Here is a 19,899-nt window from a genome sequence, read left to right on the forward strand (position 1 = left end):
ATAACTCATTTTCCGAGGCGGTTGTCTGCCCGCCTCGATAAATCAAATAAAAAAATATAAAAAATAGAAAGCCTGTGGACAGGCCCGCCGAGCCCATCCACAAGCCCGCCGAGCCCATCCACGGGGAGGCTGCCGCCGCTCCTCCGCTCCGTCGAGGTCTGGCTCTGTAACATTCCGTAATTTTTACGGAATGTTATATTCTCCGAAAAATACGAGTTTTCAAAAACTTTTTGTGTGATTGTGTCTTTAGCTAGAATAATATAAGGTTGTCTTCTAATTCTCTCTAAATTCCTAGAAAATAAAAGATATTAAGTATAAGGACACTAATGCTAGTGTGAAATATTTGGAGTTATTTGGATCTACCATGTTTATTTGAATTCAAGTGAGTTTATTTTTCTTCTATTTGAAAGTGTGTGGGAATTCATTTGAACTTGGCCATTCAAATGAAATCCAAATGCTAACAACTAACTTGGGCCAAAACCCCTCTAACCCCTAACCTCTAACAAACCCAGCCCAGCTAACTAACCTCCCAAACCAGCCCGCACCGGCCATGCACACCGCCCCTTCCCCTTTACCCTTTCAGCTGAGCCGCTGACCGGTGGGACCGGAGCACAGCTCCTTTTTCCTTCCTCACAACGCCCTTGCCCCGCCTCTGCTTTTCCCGTCGCCGCCCGCCAGCAAGAAGAAACAAGGAGGAGGAGGCGAGAGAAGCAAAGAAGGGGAGGAGGACACCAACAGGTGGACCCCACAAACCAGAGAGAGGAAGAAGGCTCCGACCAGTGGGACCCATCGGCCGGAGGGAGGAGACGTTGCCACGCGGGACCAAGTCGTCAGCGGGGAAAGAAGAAAAAGGAAGGGAAGAAAAGAAGAAGAAAAAGAAGAGAAGATGGGCCTGCCAGCCCAAGATCCAAGCCGGCCTGCTAAGCCACGACTCAAGCCGGCCTGTGAGTCGATCCATGAAACCGAGCCGGTCCATCAAGCCTGAGCCGAGCCAAGCCGAGCCTGTTGGGCCTCCAAGCCGGCCCAATCTCTTTGAGCCCATTTACACCCTCTTGCCCTTTTTTCCTTTTCCTTTTAACCCAGACCTGACGTGTGGGACCCAATCGTCAGTGACTCTATGTCGCTGACCAGTGGACCCAGCTGACCCCGCTAGAACGTGGACTCGTTGAACTGTTGACTTGGTCAACATTGACCAAGTCAACGCTGATGTCATGATGACGTCAGCAGAGCTCGACCCCATGCCGACGTCATGCTGATGTCAGCACGACACATGTCACTCTCTGGTGCTGCCACGTGTCAGCCTATGTGTTTTACTCTTTTTCAAAAACCTTATATTAATTCCAGAAATTATTTTAAGCTTCAAAAATTCATAATAAATCAACCGGAGCTCCAAAAATTATGAAACCAGTTTCATAATTCTTCTAAAATCATGATCTACGCGTTAGACTAGGTTTTGTTGTGAGTTGAATCTTATTTGGGTAATTTTGTGCATTCTTGCACCTTGGCCCCTATAGTAACACGTAATTATGATTAGATCCTGCTACTGAAGAGAAGACCGACGACCAGGACTACCAGGAGGCCCAGGAGTTCTACAAGGAGCACTCAGGTTCACGCCCATCTATGATTTGAAATCCTATTAGGCATTGCTTGCTAGAATTGCTATTGCTCTACTTGTGTGTATGTGATATAAGCCTGCACGGCCTACTTATATACCCTATTCCTTGTACCCTATGACTCCTTGATGGATTCTCGAATGCTTTGACTACTATGAGAGTGAATGGGTATGGGAATGCCATGATATGATAGTCTTGCATGCTCGAGACCCACTTTGTGAGGAGCCTGTTGGTGCCTACCAACGTCACCACCAGGAACCAGCGATGACGCCCGTAGACGCCAATTGGGGTGGCAGTATTTCATGAACCACGAATAAATCTGCAAGCGCACGGAATACCGCTGTAGCATTTTACCTGAGAGTATACCGGGGTGTCATTTATATTTCCGCAGGGAAGGCGGTGAGTGAAGAGATATAGACTAGTTGATGAACTTTATCTAGATTGGATATTCTCATGCATAAACAGGGGTAAGATAATAACATGGTAGGAGGTAGTGTAACACACACAAACTACCCTCTTAGATAAATAAATAAAAGAAAGATAAAATATGCTCTAGGCCGAGAGCAAGGCAGAAGTTAGAGCTCGAGTCAACTGTACTAGGCTAGCTATATCTATACTTTCTCATTGGCTAGCTCATCAGAGATTAAACTACACAACAGGGAGATCGCTATCGAAGCAACGGGAGCAGCCCGTACACCCCGGCGACTTTATGTACCTCCTACCCCCCATACCGAACGTGGAGGATTACTTGGGCTCGGACAGGGTTGTCACCACCTGCCGGCTACCTCTACAAACTATGGGTATAGTTGACATCCAGCAACTCTTAGCTAATCTAGACACCATGTCTACACTAGTAAAGGATACTCTAGTGTCCCGCGCGGAGCCCCCACCCTCCGGATGGACAGACATCACACTAGAGCAATCATATGAATACTAGAGCAGTTGATAGAGTTCTAAGAACAAAAGACTAACCATCTCCAGCACAGGGCGATCATGCAATGCAAGCATTGAATAATAATGCGACCATTTTAAGAAGCATATATCCGATAACTCAGAACATACTTCAATCAGATATCGGTAACTATAGTCTAATTCTATTACAAACGACCGAATATTACAAGAGAGAGCTAGAGATGAACCCATACCAGAACTCTCGAGCAACTCTGGCGACTCGATGACTCCTAGACTTCTCCAAAACTCCACTAAGCCTAAAGGCTATGCAAGATGAGCAAGAGAGGAGAGGTGTGTGTGGTGTGTGTGTGTGTGTGCTCCACTCTCTACCCCCCCCCCTTGTATTTATAGCAGGGAGCCACGGGGTGAGACTCTCCAAACCGACCTAAGGGACCAACCAGGAGACGACACGTGGCTTGGCTAAGGCGGTGGGGCCCACGGGCCAGGTCGGCCGGCCTGCCAGTGGCGCCAACCACCCCCATCTTCTTCGAGCAGGCTGTCTTGGGCCTCCTTGTCTGGTCCACGTTGGTCTTGGCCTGTCTTGGCTTGTCTAAATTGGGTTCTTGCATCACTTTTGGTCCATCTGAGCCTGAATCGGTGCTCTGATAATTTCTGTGATTTTATGTCGGTTCAAAGTGTGCTTCCAATCTGCATATTAGCTCAAAAACACAACTTGCATTTTCTAGAAGGTAAAGTGTGGTTTAGGGACTTTATTGAATAAGGATGCGTGTAAGAAATGCAAACTCTCATGATTTTCTGATCAAGTTGACGCCTGGAAATGATCATTAGTGAGCGTCAACAAGATCCCCCATGCTGTCCTTTGCTCGTTCCGAGCAAAGTAGGACAAATCAGGTTGTTGATCAGAAAATCACTTTGACTCGTACCTTACCTGTCATGTCATAGTCTGAAGCAAAGAGATTCATCTATAAGCTTAAATAAGTTGGCTACCATACCTTTGCACAATTACCTTACTCCTTCATGGGGCTTTTTAGCTGTCTCCTCATCTTGGGCTGTTGAGAGTTAGAACGGTGTATAGAGTAGCACTTACTTGCTCATAGATCCGCAATCCATCTGGAGATACTTTTTGAAAGATTTTTTGAAAATATGGCAAAGTTCCTAGGATAACTCTCTCGAGGCACTCAACTTGTATTTCCTTACCAGGGCAGTATCTGCGTTTAATCTTTCCTACTACTACAAGCCTTTGTGGAGCTCTAGGTAGGATAAGAACAGGCACACTTGTATTCTATATGTTGTAAAGTCAAAGAGATGATCCATGAAGAAACAAGTCATGCAATCTCGATCAAAAGGTGCAAGTGTATGAGTGAATGGATGGATGGGTGGATGTGGCTTACTCCTTGAGGTAATGGCTCTTCTCTCTCGAATCATCCCTGTCTCTCTCTCTTTTTTGAGACATGGTTACCCCTTTTTCTTTCTCTATCTCTCTTTTTTTTGGGCCCTGCTTCTTTGGCATGCCATCTTTTCTCTTTTTGGGGCAATCATAATCTGACTTTATTTTATTTCAGAGATATTCTATGAGAGAGATCACCAAGACATGGAGCATTTATTAATGTGGAATGGATGGATGGCAGTGCTGATTCCCAGTGTAGGAATGTAGCAAATGGATGGGACGTGTACGTGCTTGTGATCAAGAAAGCATGAAAAACATCTCGCTAGGGTCACATAATTTGACAAAACTCAACAGAACATCAAGCAGCATATGTATGAGATTTTTCATGGAATATGACATAAGGCTCTGGTAGGACATTGCATATCACTGGGGAACTTGCCTTCTTAAATTTTTTTTAAAACAACTCCAGACTTCAAGCATCACTAGAACAAACTTGCACAACCTTATTTATCATATCTATACTCACAACAACTTAGACTTAGATCAAGCATATGCAACCCATGGAACTTTCAGGTTTATTGGCAAGATATTTGCACAACCAACAGATTTAAACTCAAGAGAACTCTTATTTTCTAATTGGCACAATAGACATGATAGAGCAAAGCAAGACTAATCCTTTCAACTTATCATAAGGAGTTAAAACATTCTTACCGCGCATGATGAAAAAGGGAAATAAAGCAGTAAATTTTTATTTTCTTTTTGAAAGTTTTTATCATATTTTATTGAAAGCAAATAAAGGGATACAGCTGACTTAGGGGAGGGAACCTCCCCAAGCTAGCTCTTGGTTTAGGGTCCAAAAAGCAGGACCTTTCTCCATACCTGATCAGGTTGAGGTCGTTTCGTCCGTACCTAGAGAAGTAGTAGCGGTCGATGACGTCTTGTTCTTTTTGAGCCATTTCTTCTTGTTCTTCTTTGTTGGCGTAGTCGGCACAGGAACAGGATCCTCAGGCGTAGTAACCTTTGATTTACCCTTCTTCTTAGACCTTCTTGTGCTCGTTGGATCTTCTTTCATAAGTGTCTTCATAAAAGGTATAAGACTATCTTTCTGAGAGGGTGTGATTTCGACTTCTTTGATTTTCTAAGGATTCGGCCCAAATTTGACTCGGATCATCAAGCATTGCTCCTTGGGTCAGAAGCCAAATTTCTCCACTTTACCATTGATATGGAGTCAGATCTCTCCGGCCCCAACATCAATATGTGCATCTGCTGTATTGAGGAATGGCCGTCCTAGAATGAGAGTAGTCTCCTTCTGATTATCCATATCAAGTACCACAAAGTCGACTGGGACGAAACAGTCCCGTACTCTCGCTGGGACATCCTTAGCGATTCCTTCTGGTTGCCGTACTGAGGAATCAGCCAATTGCAACTGCATGGGTGTTGGCGTCAACTCTGTATAGTTGAGTTGGTCGAAGACTGCCTTTGACATCACACTAACACTGGCTCCCAAATCACATAAGTCTTTGTCGAAGTTCTGTGCCCCTATCGAACACCTAATAGTTGGGAATCCTGGAACCTTTTTCTTCTCAGGCAATTATTAAAGTATAGCTGCACTGCATGCCTCAGTGAGCTTGATTACTTCGGTAGTTGGCAGCGGTCGCTTGTTGTTGATTATGTCCATGATGTAGCGAGCATAAGTCGGAACCTTCATCGCATCCATCAAAGGCACGTTGATGTTCACTTGTTGTATCATTTCAACAAAGCGGCTGAACTGCTCATCTGTACTCGGCTTCTTTGCCCTCATAGGGAACGGCAATACTTGAGTATCATAAAATTCATGCAGAGCTGTCTTCCCTTCATGAACCTTCTTGGGTTCCTCCTCCCGATGTGGTTCTTCTGCCACTGGGCTTGCCTTCTTCCTGTTGACATGGTTAGGATAAGGCGGATCTTGAGTAGTTTTACCTCCTCGTGTGGTTATCTCCTTAACGTTCTCCATAGCAGGGGGCATGGCGGCAGCCACTTGAGCTAGTTGAGTCTCAATCATCTTGTTGAAACTCAGCTGGTTCTTGATGGCAGTGGAGAATCCGTCCATCTTGGCATGGATGATCTCCGTAGATTTGTCTATAGCGGCCAACTTCTTCTGAAGGGACTCATTGATCTTCGCTTGGCCGTAGACATGATCTCTCAAGGTAGGCTGGTATGGATTGAAAGAATTTGAATTCTCATTGCCTCCATGGTAGTATGGGTGTGGTTGATTCCACCCCTGACCTTCTTGTGGATGAAACCCATTTTTGCCATTGTGGAATAGAGCTTCCTCTTGAGTTTCTGGGCAATTGTTGCCCGAATGTCCAACATTCCCGCAGACCTCGCATGTCATGCGAGTTTCCAAGGCTTGGAGAGTTTGCAATTGAGCCTTATCTTGGAAATAATCCTCAAATTTCTTGAGGAGGAGATCAATCTTCATAGCGAGCATGTCGGCCTCCTTCACGGAGTGCATACCTCGCTGGCGCGGTTGGAGGCAATCATCACTCCAACCTTGGTTGGAAACCATCTTCTCGATCAAAGATGTAGCTCTTTCAATGGTCAGCGAGAAGAAAGCTCCATCTGCAGCGGCATTCACATGATCACGGGATGACTGTGTCAACCCATTGTAGAAGTTCTGTAGAATGAGCCAATTGTCCATTCCGTGGTGCGGACACGCCAGAATGTACTCCTGAAGTCTCTCCCAAGCTTCAGGAATTGACTCATTTGATGCCTGCTGGAAGTTCGAAATCCGACCACGAAGAGCATTGGTTTTGCTCGTTGGGAAGAACTTCGAGAGGAACGCCTTGGCACCTTTGTCCCAAGTATCCACAGCAGCCTTGTTAGCATAAAACTATTGCTTCGCTCTCCCCAAGATAGAGAACAAAAACAGACGGAGCCGGATTGCATCTTGCGATACACTCTTGATAACAAAAGTACTGCACTCTTGATAACAAAAGTACTGCAGAGCTTCAGGAACTGCTGGAGATGAGCGCTGGCATCCTCATTGGCCTTGCCACAGAAAGGGCTGGCCTGCACCATCGTAATGAGACCCGTCTTGATCTTGAAATTTTCTCCTCTGGTGTTAACCTCGGGCCCGATAGGGGCCTAGTTAGCAGATGGAGCAGAGTAATCACAGAGTGTCTTCTGAGCCATAGCTCTAGGAGCTGATGACGATGCGATGACTGGTTCAGCTGCCGAGAGTGATCTCCGAGGTGATACGAGACGAGCTCACGTCCTCCTCAAAAGTGACTCTGGATCGGAATGAAAGTTTTGCGGCAAGTCAAAACCGATCATACACTACCCTATTTTCATATCAAAAAAGACAAGAAAACAAAGCCAAGTTAGCATGTTTAGCAAGCAAATACCATTTTTGATTTTGTTCATAACTTTGTCTATATACTTCAATCTATGCCTTCCCCGGCAACGGCGCCAAAAATGCTTGTTGGCGCCTACCAACATCACCACCGGGAATCAGCGATGACGCCCGCAGACACCAATCGGGGTGGCAGTATTTCATGAACCACGAATAAATCCGCAAGCGCACGGAATACCGCTGTAGCATTTTACCCGGGAGTATACCAGGCTGTCATTTATATTTCCGCAGGCAAGGCAGTGAGTGAAGAGGTATAGACTAGTTGATGAACTTTATCTAGATTGGATATTCTCATGCATAAACAAGGACAAGATAATAACATGATAGGAAATAGTGTGACACACACACACAAACTACCCTCTTGGATAAATAAATAAATAAAAGAAAGATAAAAGATGCTCTAGACCGGGAGCAAGGCAGAAGTTAGAGCTCGAGTCAACTGTGCTAGGCCAACTATATCAATACTTTCTCATTGGCTAGCTCGTAAGAGATTAAACTACACAACAGGAAGATCGCTATCGAAACAATGGGAGGAGCCTGTACACCCTGGCGACTTTATGTACCTCCTACCCCCCATACCAAATGTGGAGGATTACTCAGGCTCGGACAGGGCTGTCACCACCTGTCGGCTACCTCTACAAACCATGGGTATAGTTGACATCCAGCAACTCTTAGCAAATTTAGACACAATGTCTACACTAGTAAGGGATACTCTAGTGTCCCACGCGGTGCCCCACCCTCCGGATGGACAGAAATCACACTAGAGCAATTATACAAATACTGGAGCAGTTGATAGAGTTCTAAAAACAAAAGACTAACCATCTCCAGCACAGGGCGTTCATGCAATGCAAGCATTGAATAATAACGCAACCATATCAAGAAGCATATATCCGATAACTCAGAACATACTTCAAGCAGATATCAGTAACCATAGTCTAATTCTATTACAAACAACCAAATATTAAAAGAGAGCTAGAGATAAACCCATACCAGAACTCTCGAGCAACTCCGGCGACTCGATGACTCCTAGACTTCTCCTAAACTCCACTAAGCCTAAAGACTATGCAAGATGAGCAAGAGAGGAGAGGTGTGTGTGGTGTGTGTGTGTGTGTTTTAATCTCTACCCCCTTTGTATTTATAGCAGGGAGCCATGGGGTGAGACTCTCCAAACCGACCTACGGGACCAACCACGAGATGACACATGGCTTGGCTAAGGCAGTGGGGTCCACGGGCCTGGTCGGCCGACCTGTAGGTCGGTCGGCCTGCCAGTGGCGCTAACCGCCCCCATCTTCTTCGAGCAGGCTGTCTTGGGCCTCCTTGTCTGGTCTACGTTGGTCTTGGCTTGTCTAAATTGGGTTCTTGCATCACTTTTGGTCCATCTGAGCCTGAATCGGTGCTCTGATAATTTCTGTGATTTTATGTCGGGCCAAAGTGTGCTTGTAACCTACATATTAGCTCAAAAATACAGCTTGCATTTTCTAGAAGGTAAAGTGTGGTTTAGGGACTTTATTGAATAAGGATGCGTGTAAGAAATGCAAACTCTCATGATTTTCTGATCAAGTTGACGTCTGGAAATGATCGTTAGTGAGCGTCAATAGAGCCAGAGATAGGGCTTTTAGTGGGGGCAAGCTACTGGCTGGGAATGTGTATTGGGCACATTTTGGGGAGCACCTGTGGCGGGTGCAGGAAGAGAAGGAGGGGCGATACCTTTTATGGGTGCCCAAGGAGAGGCGAGACCTGTTATGGGTGCCTTTGGTGGACCACTGCGGAGGACTGCGAGGAGTGCTTGCCCCGGATCTTATGGACATATGTGGTTTATGAGATTTGTAGGACTTTTCGTGCACGCCACTTATCCACTGTGATGGTGGATCGTGGATCCGGTCCGAGCTAGCTATGTGCGTCACCAGACCCGTTAGGAATAGGGTAGTGCGGGGGAGGCCCGATGCGGGAGGAGCATGGGCGCTTGGTGGAACTTCGGATGGCAGGGGGAGAGCCACACAACTCCAGGGCAACCCAACCATGAGGGGGTTGCATTCCAACCTGGGGGGACAGGATGGTGCCGTAGAGGTTAGTCTTGCTCTTCAGAGTACTTCGGTAGGCTGGTGCCTCGGAGATAGTCAGGTTTACAACCCCTGTGAAATGTATACGTATAGCTGTGTACTCGATCATGTACTTCTCCTACACTTTTGTTACTTCATCTAGAGTAGTTAACCCAGCTTTCGATCTCCCTCTAGTCCACTTTCCCCTGTGGAGTCAGATGAGGTGCAGGGAGAGGGAGTTCCTGCACCGACCTGGGATGGGTGAGAGACTTGATTATTGATATGTGTAGATATATATATACTTGTGCTTGTATAGGAACCTCAGCCTATCCTTGGCTACTTTTTGTACTTTGCATCCACTTAAAGCTTGCATATGGATGGTGACGTGAACCTATCCCGTCCTTGAAGATAGTTTGGCATGATGCAGGATCCGATCAGGAGTTCGACACCAACAATGACAGATGGTACGATTGAAGCTTAGAAGCCCGTGCTACGCTCAAGTACTGCCTATGGAGATGAAGTTCGAGATGAATGATGCCCTGAAGACCAGTTACTGCTACCGTTTTCTATTTGTTCTAGTTTAGCCCAAGGGGCTTGTAATAAATATTCATACTGCAAATCCTTTGGATTCTATAATAATTAAACCCATGTTTGAATCTTTTATGGGAGTATGAACTAATTTACTGCCTGAAATGAGTTCTGTATGTGATAGCTACTGATCCAGGAACTATCACGACAATACAGGGATTCGGGTTGTTCGTTCGAAAGCCCGGGTCGTTTCAGCCTCCCCGAGGCCGGATCCATGAGCCCCGAGGCTAGATCCGCGAGCCCCGAAGTTGGATCCAGCCTCACCGCCGGCGAGGTCACCATTGCTGGGGCAGCCCGCCGCTCGGGGCTGCTGCCGCCGCACTGAGCTCCCACTCGGGGCCGCCGCCGCCGCCGAGGGTAGGGAGGGGGCCGCCAGATCTGCGAGGGTGAGGGAGGGAGGGAGGGAGCGCTGGAGGGAGGGCTGCCGCCGAGGAGCGCTGGTGGGACGGAGGGGAGAGACGGAGGCCGCCGCCGTGCAGGTCGAAGTGCAGGGTTGCTGCCGTGAGGGAGATAAAGTGAGAGAGAGAGAGAGTTAGGGTTGCCGCCGTGTAGGGTTGCGGCTAGGAGAGGGAAGGGAGTGCGAGGGAGTTAGGGTTTTGCTCTCTTATATACTCCTTCTCAACAATTGGGCTCAGATGGGCCTCGTCTGGGCCTAGTCTATTAACCGACGCGGACCGTTATAAGGTGACCGCTTCCGAAAATAGGACTATTAACCGAGGCAGTTATTTTAAAGGTGACCGTCTTTGTTAATCGATTTTGCGAGATGGTTTTTTTGACAGCCTCGGTTAATAAAAAATGACCACCTCGGTTAATCGAAGGCATTAACCGAGGCAGTTTTTTAATGTGCCTGCCGCTGAGGCAATTTTAAAATGCCTCGGTTAATAGAATTTTTCAATAGTGGAATCACCTGAGCCGAAAACGATGGACCCCAACATTCACATCAAGACGGCTAGTCGGAACACATACAGCATTCCAATCAAACAAAAAAAACTGCTGACAGCAGGATACAAACCCGCAAATTCTCCCTCCAGCGTACCCCCTCTAGCACTGTTGCACACTGTCACTTGTGTCTAATTTTAATCTTGGTTTCTAGTTTATTATACTAAACAGAGTGTAAATTGCCTATTTGAGACTCTAAATAAATTTAAATCAAAAAGTTTTCATCTACAAAGTTTCATATCTTTTCAAGATCTACAAGTTCAGTTTAGGAAGTTTCTCCATCCGAGGTCATTTACAAAATTTGAATTTCAAATTTGAAAAATTCAAACAAAAGTTTCGCATGACAAGATGATTTCAAATCAAAAATTTGTCAACTACAAAGTTTCATAAATTTTTAAGATCTACAATTTTTATTTTGGTTGTTTTTCCATACGAGAACATTTGAAAAATTCAAATTTTAAAATTTTGAAATTTAAACATAGTTTTTGCATGAAAAGATGATTTCAAATCAAAATGCTACCAACTACAAAGTTTCATAACTTCTCAAGATCTATAAAGTTTATTTTGGTCATTTGTTCATCCGACATAGTGTCAGTAACATTGTTCACAAATCTTATCTCTCCCTCTCTCTTCTAGTTTCATGAAACTATATGACACATATGAGAGAGATGTAGATTTTCTGAAAAAAGTTACTATCACATTGTCAAATGAAGAAATGGACACAATAAAAGATGTAGATCTTGAGAAGTTATACAACTTTATAGTTGAAAACTTTTTCATTTGAATTCGTTTATGGCCTCAAAAAGCACTTGGAAAAACTGATTTGTCGTGGCCCTCGGCAAAGATACATTTTGCCGTGTGCCAGAAAAAATGCTCGGCAAAATACATCTTTGTGGAGTGCCCAAAAAAACACTATCATAGATGCATTTTGCCAAGTGTTTTTTTTTGTTTTTGCTGTATGTTTTCGTTTAGGCACTCAGCAAAGCACGCCTTTGCCGAGTGCCCGATATAATACACTCGGCAAAGGCTTGGGCACTCGGCAAAGGTAGTGGTAGGATCTCAAGGAGTAATGCATAGAATAAATACATATTAAATAGATAAGCTCCTTGGTACAAAAATGGGATCACGAGAGGATCTTGGGGACTATGCAAGTATTTTGCATGTATAGGGATCAAACGTGTTACTTGAATCAATCATGGAAGCAATTTTTACAATATACTAAAAATATGGTGCCTTGATTTTTAAGTAGTCTCTAGAGATGTTTCCTGCAATGTTTTAATCATGACCGTGGAGGAAATACCAATACCCTCACAATGAAAAAACTACATGGAGAATTGTATCTTTTCAGGGAAATCGATGCTTTCAGAATATTAATAACTAATCAAATATTTCTTATTTGAAAAAAAAATCAAAAACCTTAGATGCTTTAATCATGAGAAAAGAACTATATCTCAGCGGATGATATTTTCTTGCTCCTTGCTTTAAAAGATACACGTTTGGTTGGTGAATCACACATGTGAAACATAACTACCAACACACACATTATTGCCTCTGAGTTGCTTCTATATATAACATCACAGGAAACGTGTAAAAAACAAACGTGACCCAAATATAAGCCCACTCGGAAAACAAAAGCAAAACAACCAGGGATGCGAATGAGTACTAGAATGAACTTTATTGGGTCCTCTCACTGCTACATAAACAATTTGTAGGGGCAGTTGAAATGGTGTTTCTAGGGGCGGTTGTCGCACTTGCTTCGGCTTTCGGCAGCTAAAAATAGCTATTTGTAGAGGCGGGTGCATTACCCGCCACTGAAAATGTTTTTCCAGCCCTCTCACCCGCCCATGAAAACCTATTTTCAGGGGCGGTCCACCCCCCCAACCGCCCCTACAAAATGAATTTGCAGGGGCGATTGGGGGGTGGAGCACCCCTAAAATCCGATTTTCACGGGCAGTGAGGGGGCGACCTGCCCGTGGAAATGATTTTTCAGACTGCAAAAAATATCATCAATTTGAATTTAATTTGTTTCTTAGTATTTTTTAAAATTTGGATTCCCGCTATATTGTTCTATCAAGCTAGTTTGCGATCAAAAGTCATAGTGATCGACATGGAGCATGTTTCATAAATATAGATAATTGCACATGCAAAATTAAATCACCTGGAAATAAAACACACAAATATATCATTACAAAGAATAATTAATATAGTACATCATTAAAATTGAAGCTCAAATGCAAGTTTTTCTTCTATGTACCAACGCTACAAGTGGAGGCACGGTGTTTCTTGTTCTCTCACTCATGAAGACCAAGATATTTAGGCTCCATTGCTAATTCATGGTCTTTATTAAAAAATGTTCCCCTCGAGTTGATCAATTTGTGCATAACAAAATGGCATAAATCGGTGACTACTTCTAGAAGTTGTCTCTCATGCGGTTGCCCTTTGTTCCTTGGGGGATTGTCGTGCATGTTGACACTCACTAACGATCATTTCCAGGCGTCAACTTAATCAGAAAATCATAAGAGTTTACATTTCTTACACGCATCTTTATCCAAATAAACCCCTAAATCACACTTTACCTTCTAGAAAATGCAAGATGTATTTTTGAGCTAATATGCAGGTTGCAAGCACATTTTGGCCCAACATAAAATCACAGAAAATATCAGAGCACCGATTCAGGCTCTAATAGACCAAGTGTAGCCCAAGAACCTAGCTCAAACTAATCAAGACAGGCCGGGACCAACATGGATCAGACAAGGAAGCTCAGGACAGCCCACCAGAAGAAGGTTGGGGGCGGTTGGCACCATGGGATGGTCGGCCGACTAGGCCCATGGGCCCCACCGCCTCAACCTCGACAGGTGGCGCCTCCTCAGTGGCTGCTTAGGTTAGTTCCTGGGGTCTCAGCCCGTGGCTCCCTCCTATAAATACAATGGGAGGGGGTAGAGAATGAACACACACACACACTCACCTCACTCATCTCTTCTTAAGTCCATCTTGTGTAGTCTATAGGCTTAGTGGAGTTTAGGAGGAGTCTAGGAGTTATCGAGTCCCCGGAGTTCCTCGGGAGTTCTGGTATGAGTTCATCTCTAGTTCTCTCTTGTAATATTGTGTGCATGGACTTGTATGTGACCAGAAGGATTTCGAGGTCTGATGTGTTCTTGCGTAATTATAATAGATGCCAGCAGCAAGACTCCCCATGGACCTAGCCCTTCTTGTTCACCAACATGAATGCCAGCGCCACTATAGGCGTCCACCTCCACCTGCAAACCTGTTGCTCTCATCAGATCCCAAGGAGTACTGCGTAGACTAAATACTTATTAAACAGATAAGCTCCTTGGTACAAAATTGGTGTCATGAGAGAATCATGAAGACTGCAAGTGTTGTAAATGTATGGGAATCAAACGTATTACTTGCTTTAATCATTCATATAAGTGTTACAATATACCAAAAAAATTATGGTACTGTGCTTTGATTTAAGTAGTCTTTAGAGATGTGCCTGCAATGCTCTAATCATGACCATGTAGGAAATAGTAAATACCCTCACAGTGAAAAACTTACATGGTGAATTGTATATTTTAGGGAATTAACGATGCTTTCAGATGATTTATAACTAATCGAATATTTATTATTTGAAAAGAAAAGTTAGAAACCAAAGATGCTTGAATCATATAACGTATCTAATGCCTCTTCATTGACACCTCTCAATGTCTTTCTCATATTGGGCCCACAAATCATAGAAACATGACATCTCCACTGCACAAGCACGGTAAAAATTCTCATGCTTTAATCATGCAAAAAGAACTATATCTCAGCGGTGTTATTTTCCTGCTCCTTGCTTTAAAAGATACACGTTGGTTGGTGAATCACCCATGTGAAACATATATAATTACCAACACACACTTTATTACCCCTGAGTTGCTTCTATACTATATAACATCACAGGAGACGTGTAAAAACAAACGTGACCCAAATATAACCACCCAGAAAACTAAAGCAAAACAACCAGAATTTGCGAGAATGAGAACTAGTAGAACGAACTTTCTTGGGTCCTCTAGCTGCTCGGAACGATAGCATCCAGGCAAACTTGCTTTGGATGCTATTTGTTGGTCGCGGGTCAACTAGAGGAACTAGCAAACTCGCTCGGGTAGCCAGATCCATGGTATCTTTGTGACGTTGTGCCGGGCGGGAACGGGGAACCAACCCGCGGCAGACCGGCCGGTCCGGCATCGCTCGCTGTAACAAGGACGACGGCCCGGCGCGGCATCTAGCATACAAGGCCCCTTCGCCTCCTAAGGAGAAGCAAGACATCAGGCAGACACACACAACTCACCAGCAACCAGGCTGTGCTGCTCGTCGCCACCTCTCGCCACCGTCAGGCGCCGGCTGCTCGACCAATGGCCGCCGCAGCCGAACCAGAGGCGGCGGCGGGGACGAAGGTACCAGGGAGGATGCGGGCCATTTAGTACGAAGCCTACGATGGGGGTGCCGCCGGGCTCAAGGTAAATAGTGCGCGGTCCATGGCCTGATTGGTTGTAATTGGTTAAGAGACCCTGGGTGTGAATTGCAGACAGATTCAGCGATGATTCTTGCTTGAGAATGCAATGCTGAGTTGCACCGACGCTAGCGTAGTTTAAAATGACGCCTTAGCGTAGGTTTAACGGTGCTGAAAGCTTTGTTGCTCGCTGCTTACATGTTCTCTGAACAATGGTTCGACCAATGCACCGATGCGAGCATAGGTTTAACCGGTGCTGAAGGAATTTCTTCTCTTGAGCATAGTTGCAATTCAGAGTTGCACCGACGCTAGCATAGGTTTAAACGGTGCCCTATTTTATGTTGAACTCATCCAATTCGACACTTCTTTGGTTTTTTCTTCATTTCTTGTTTTGCTTGGTCTTTGTACATCATTCTTGGGACCTAATATCATTCACTTGATGCACTTATTTGTCTCATGATTGTGTTGTCACTCAAAGACCAAAATCATACACTATGATCTAATGGGGTCATGTTCCTTACACTCGAGCTCGATGATAGCCACGGCCAAACCGCCGGCGGCAGCGGAGGTTCCCAGGAGGATGCGGGCTGTGCAGTACAAGACCTGATTGGTTGGTTGGTTTGAGGGACACTGGATGCGAGTTCCATCCAGATGTTGTGATTCTTGCTTGGATTGAAAGCAACCATATCATCGTACTTAGGGATGCAAGTGGGTACCCATTGGTGTTTTTGGGTTTCTCATTTTAGTTCATTTTCTCTCCCAAAATAATTATATAGCATGCCATTATAGTTCATTTTATCAAGTTTTGGGTCGACCCAATGACCCAAAAATGATGGAACTTGCATCCCTAATCGCACTACAAGCTTGCTTTGTTGTTTGTTCAACTACTGTTCATTAATACTGTCGTCTAGATAACATTCTTTTCTGTTTCTATATATATATGGGTCCGTGCTTCAAGACTCGGAGCTTGGTTGACCATGGCTATTCCACGTTATGTTCGGTAAGAGCAACTCCAAGAGACTCTCTATATCTTTTCTTATTGCTAGAAATAGAGATTTTGATAGAAAAATATCTTCGAACAACTTCTTCAAAGTGGTTATCCAAATGTAGTTATCCTTCATTCCTCATTTCTAGTTAGCCAAAGATAGATAACATAAATAGTTTTCTAGAGTGTACTAAAGATATAGAAAAACTGTTGGAGAGTGGAAACATATAGAGAGCGATCTTTATGCAAAAGGGTCTCCAAATGATAATTTAGAGAGTGAAATTTAGAAAGACTCTTGGAGATGCTCTAAGTATCATCCCTTTTTTCAATCAGATCAGATTCCGGTTGTACAGCTGTGACTAACCAATATGCTACGGCATCTTAGGCAGATAATCAGGAGGCATTGGAGGGTGGTGCCCTAGGTGCAGCCACTTCCACATCCTCAAAAGATTGTGACTCAACACCTGGCCTGGACTCGGAGGAGGCAGGAGCTGAGGGCAAGCCGGCTGCGGCCGGCGAGGCACCACGTCGCCCATCGCTCAGCCTAACACCGGTAACAATACAGACCTGCACAGCGCGGCTTGGCGAGGCCTCCACGCCTCTGCAAGACGACAGGCAGCACAGCCCACTGATGCGTGAGGAGTAGCAGCGGTCGCCTCTGGCAGACAGTGCTGGGGCTACGCTACCAGCGAGCCACTCGGCTGGAGTCAAGGAATCTACTACAAAGATGGTACCTGCTCAACCAGGAAACTCGAGGTCTGGATAGCTGAAGGACACTTCGTCGACTGGTTTTTCGACACCAAATATATATGACGCAGATGAATTAGTGATGGACAAGGCCATCCGACGGGCGGCCTCTAGGAACTTGGATAGCTCCCCGACTGGATGCATCAATCTAGATACACCATTCGCATCAGATTATCTACTCGACGACGCATTGGCTCCGTACGTGGGCTATCCTACAACGGCCTTCTTCACCTGATATTCTTTTAGCGGCATCTCACTTCTTGGCGTAGGTGGCCAAGGATTTTTTTGCCCAAGCTCATAGGTGGCGGTCTAGTCATAGAATTGATGGTCACTAATGTACCTGGTTACGTTAAAACTCTTTATAGCCTGTGTGCCGTTGCGGCAGAGGCCGGGAACCTTTCAAGTTGATGTATCACCTTGATGTATCCTCTTGAAATCAATAAAGTTTCCCCTTTCCACATTCCACATTATATATATATATATATAATCTACTAGGGGTCATTGTCTGTCTCAGATTCCGGCGTTAACACTTGTTCACATTTTTGCCTTCCCGTGTCTGATTCTGCAGTCAACAAAGAAATCCTTTATTTCTTTTGTTTGTCTCTTGATGGAAACAAACAAAATTTGTGAATTAAGCATTCATATACCAAAGCTTACCAACTTTAGCATTCATGCCTCTATCATCGCCTAATGTACATGAGGAGGTCCCCGTTCCTAAACCGAAGAAGAAATCATAGATGTTTTAATCATGAGAAAAGAAATACTATATCTCAGTGGATGATATTTTCTTGCTCCTTGCTTTAAAAGATTCACGTTGGTTGGTGAAGAGAGAAGTTCAGGACTTCAGGTGCACCCGGTCCGTCAGGTGCATCGGAGGGTGTAGATGCAGTACTCTAACCTAATGCATATTGCATATTAGACCCTCTCTTTTTATTGAACTAGCAAGGTAGCCCGCGCTAATAGCGCGGGTAGCTAGTTATTTATTTATTTTTTTAGATTTTTTATCTTAACAGAATAGAAATATTACCTCTCGCTCGTTGAATACTACCTACAGCTTTCTATGTATAGTTTCATATCAATCATCGATTTCTAAAGTACTTTACTCTATATCATATTTTCATAGTTTAATATTTGAACTTGCAAAATCTAAATATGATGATTCAATTTAATATTGGGCCATCTTCAATATGGATGCATATTGTAGCATGTGATATTTAAGTTTGATGATTAACTGTAATATGGAATCAAATTGAATACATGGTTTATCCTTTATAAAGTTTTTATCTAGGTATCAAATATATTATATGTATGTGTTAGTGATGTTAAAGCCAACAACTTGTAACTTAGATGTTGGACTTTGATTTGTACGATAATTTGAATAATACTTAACGAAAGAAAGTCTAGCCTAGTTGTTAGATCACCTGAGAAATACCTAGCCGTTCTAGCTCTAATTCATGGTGGGAGCGAATTAAGAATTTTATGAATTAAATTAAAAGTTATATTTAAAAGTAGTTTAGGGCCTCCCTGCTTACTCCAGTCAATATATATATATATATATATATATATATATATATATATATATATATATAGATGTTTTATTGTGTTTTACCCATAGATTTCCCTCACTTTGGTTACTGTATATTTTAAATTTGTTTTCAACCCGCCTGACTGCATAAATGAGTCCACTTTAGAGTTTTATCATATTGGTGGTGGATAGTTCCAGACATGTCTTTTATGTTGTTTTTAACTCTTTTCTTTAACTTCTAGCCTATCGATTTCTCCATCTTCCATTTTCTAGCTCCACGCATTTAAAATCGATCAGTATATTTCGTGTATGATGCACCTAATGGAGAAGTTTCTTATTTAGTTCGACTCAGTTGCTGATTTTAGATTGTGCTTTAGAGCTTGCTATTTTTTCTGAGAGAAGAGGGCGGTAGCAGCAGCTGTTGGAGTTATTTGTCGTGTATCATTCCATTTTCTTGCTCCACGCATTTAAAATCGATCAGTATATTTCGTGTATAATGCACCTAACGGAGAAGTTTCCTATTTAGTTCGACTTAGTTGCTGATTTTAGATTGTGCTTTAGAGCTTGCTATTTTTTCTGAGAGAAGAGGGCGGTAGTAGCAGCTGTTGGAGTTATTTGTCGTGTATCATAGGCTATCGACTTAGAGATAGTTTGGCAGGGTTCTAACTATGGCTTAAATGGCTCCGGCTATGGCTCTTAGATGAAGCGGCTTCTGCAATGGTCTTATAATGTGATTTTATAATAATATAATTTTATATGAGAATACTTAATAAAATAATTTTTTCTCTTTTTTTCTCTTATTTTTCTCATTTTTCGTACTTCCTTTTTTCTTCTCACTTTTTGTACCTTCCTTGTCGGTTCAACCTCCTTCTTTATCCTTTCCCACGCTGACCATATGCTCTACTTTGCCCATCCCTTAGGAGCTATTGGGCTGCCTCCGCCGCTGCCGATCGTCTGCTCGTACGTTGCTGGTGTTTCGTTGTTGCTCCCTCCCTCCCCCCCAGCTGCAACAAGATCTGGTGATCCCAGACGAGGTGCTTCTGCTACTCTCCCTCCGCCGCTGCCCTAGCTTGTGCCCACGTCGGGCCGTGCCGCTGCGCGGTTGCCATCCTGAGTTGGCAGGTGGTTCTGTCTTTTTTTTTGGCACCTTTCAGAAGGGCTAATGTTATTTGTAAAACATCTTAGTGGGAAGCATGATATTTATTCTGATTGCAGGAAAGGTATATGTTGGTTTACCGTAAAGCTTTTTTCTTAAATGATTGTTTAGCGTGAGCCATATGT

General features: G+C 44.0%; 1 non-coding gene across 1 annotated transcript; it reads left to right on the forward strand.

The window, feature by feature from the left end:
• The first annotated feature begins 6,590 nt into the window (after positions 1-6,590).
• On the forward strand, positions 6,591-6,697 carry LOC120643216. The gene has a single exon (XR_005662906.1). It is a non-coding gene; the product is annotated as a small nucleolar RNA R71 (small nucleolar RNA).
• The last annotated feature ends 13,202 nt before the right edge of the window (positions 6,698-19,899 follow it).

The sequence above is a fragment of the Panicum virgatum genome, chromosome 7K (genome assembly GCF_016808335.1).
Source record: "Panicum virgatum strain AP13 chromosome 7K, P.virgatum_v5, whole genome shotgun sequence".
Taxonomy (NCBI): Eukaryota; Viridiplantae; Streptophyta; class Magnoliopsida; order Poales; family Poaceae; genus Panicum; species Panicum virgatum.